We start from the raw sequence: 2465 nt of genomic DNA, 5'->3' as shown, positions 1-2465 counted from the left end.
GAAGTTCACTTTTCTTGGGCTCCTCGGAGCATCTTGGATCTGTTTTCACTACAACCACGTTGAAGCATCTGCACGCCTTCACAACATTCTGTCTAACATTTAACTTGCTCTTCCAAACAGACATCCTGAAATTCAATTAAAGGCAGGCATGACAAAATAATTTTTCCCTCATCCTCCCCTTTAATCCTAAACATTATTATAAGTCCAACTGCCATGCTTTCAAAAAAAAAAAAAAAACCAATTTGTCAACTGGAAAGGACCCAACATGATCTGATATAATGAACTGATATAATCTGGAGGATTTGGGACTCTACCCAGGAGCCCTGAATGAGTTTTTTTTTTTTAAATCACATTTCAGCATTGTCATTCTGTGCTGCCGAGGGTCACCTAAAAGAAAGAGTTTGACACTTGGTAGCACAAGGGCTCAGCTTCTGCACAAGTTCCCAGAAACCCGTTTGTGTTGTTCTTTAAATAGAGATGCATTGAGAGCATGAACTGTGCCTAGAGCATCAGTAACGATCTTCATTATCTCTAGGGCAGTGGTTTTCACTGGGGGCAATGGTAGCTCCAGAGAACGCTGGGCAATGTCTGAAGATGGCTTTGGTTATCACAACTGAGGATTACAGAGGAAGTGGGGGATACTAGTGAGCAGAGGCCAGGGATGCTGATAAAAACCCCATCATGCACAGGACGGCCCCCACAACAAAGAATTATCCAGACCAAAACGTCAGCAGTACCAAAGCTGAGGAACCTTAATGGTCCTGGCCTTACAGTAATGCAATTAAACAATTAAAGGCAAATTCCCCTCATCTTGGAATCTTGAAAAAAAAATTATATGTATGTCAGTGACAAGGGCACGTTCAGTAGAAGCAGCTACAGTAGCTCAAGCTTGTGTGTGCTTTTCAGTCCCTGGAGCAGAAAAGAGCAAATTGCTACGATGCAGATTTGCTCCCGGATACAATGGAAAATTTTAGATAAAGCAAGCCTTTTCCTTCAGGGAGAGCATGCAATGCTCTGCGGCTTAGGGGTTGTTTTCTCAGTCACCGATTCAAAGAAGTGCCGAGATAAACGTCCCTCGTGGCTTCTGCAGCACACTCACCTAGGACAGGTGGGACGGCACGGGCTTTTGGCTCAGCTACTTAAATATTCTCCAAAGATCTGGTGGGTGGACAGAGCTCGGTGGTAGAGCGCATGCTCAGCGTGCATGAGGTCCTGGGTTCATTCTCCAGTTCCTCCATTAAAAAAAAAGAAAAAGAAAAAGAAAGAAAAAAAAGAAAAAAAAAAAAGAAGAAGATGTAGAAACTTCTGTCCAAACGATTGCAGCCTGTTTTCCCAAATGGACCGTGTGTCTCAAGCTGATCAACCTCAGAGTCACCAGTACACGTGGCTGGAACAGGGTGAGTCTTAACCCATCCGGAAGTGCTGCTTTCAGGGGAAGAGGGAAACGTGAGCAATTCTGCAGGGGAGCAGCTAAGCCTGACGTAGGGGGAGGGGGAGCTCGTGTAGGTAATGATCGCCTTCAGCCTGGGAGTTAGCCTAGTCTTGTATCGCGGTCTGCTAGCATAGCCCCCACCCCGCAGCCCCTGCACAAATCCTTCCTTTATCTCAGAAAGACGAAGGCTACTGTGAATTCTTGGGGAACGTGGCCATTTCTTACCCCTGGAGCTTACCCATAACTCCGCACTACTGAGATTGTAGACGTGGACTGCTGGCATCCTTTACATCTCTCGGGACTGAAAATGTTCCAGGACTTGGTTCTACTTTTAGCTGCAACGTGGACCCCTCGATTATGGCACAAGGTATATGAAAAATAAATTTCATCACAGAGATGGAACAACAGCTTGCAAAAGTCACGAGCTTTATCAGACAATTCTCTACCTCGGGTACCAATGATGCTCCCACCTCTGTCCGTCAGTTGGCCAGAAACTTTCAGGTTCAGTCACTTCCAAAAAGCACTACTTGTCGGGCTGCCGTCACTAGCAGTGGAGGCCCCGCGTGGCTGCAGACGTCACTCAACGTGAACAAGCAGCTCTTCCACTGAGTTAAGGCTCCGTCTGTTCCAGGCACCACAACGCGCAAGCGTCAGGTGTCTCAGAGCAGAACCAGGAGGGCTATGAGGGTGTTTGTAGCTCCTGAATCGTCTCAGTCTAGCTGCAATTTGGAAACCAGAGCACTGTGGGTGGACATCCATCCTCACCTCGTGGGACCGGAGTGAGAAGCGTACATCCTGACAAGTGCCAGCTCTCAGCCAAGTACAAACTGGACCTACGAAGGCGGATTTTAGGAGCAGAAAGGACCTCTGAACAAAAACAACAGTAACCCAAAAAACAAAACATAAACAAAATCTAAGAAACAGTGCTTGGGGTAACCAGTCAGATTTCCATAAAGCATAGTAAGGGCATCCCCTCAAATTACGTGTAATGTCACGCCATGTATCTTTAACAGCCCTAAGACGGAGCTAAGCC

This window comes from Camelus dromedarius, chromosome 3, assembly GCF_036321535.1.
Source record: "Camelus dromedarius isolate mCamDro1 chromosome 3, mCamDro1.pat, whole genome shotgun sequence".
Lineage (NCBI taxonomy): Eukaryota > Metazoa > Chordata > Mammalia > Artiodactyla > Camelidae > Camelus > Camelus dromedarius.
The sequence above is the reverse complement of the archived record's forward strand: the minus strand, read 5'-3'. Positions refer to the sequence as shown.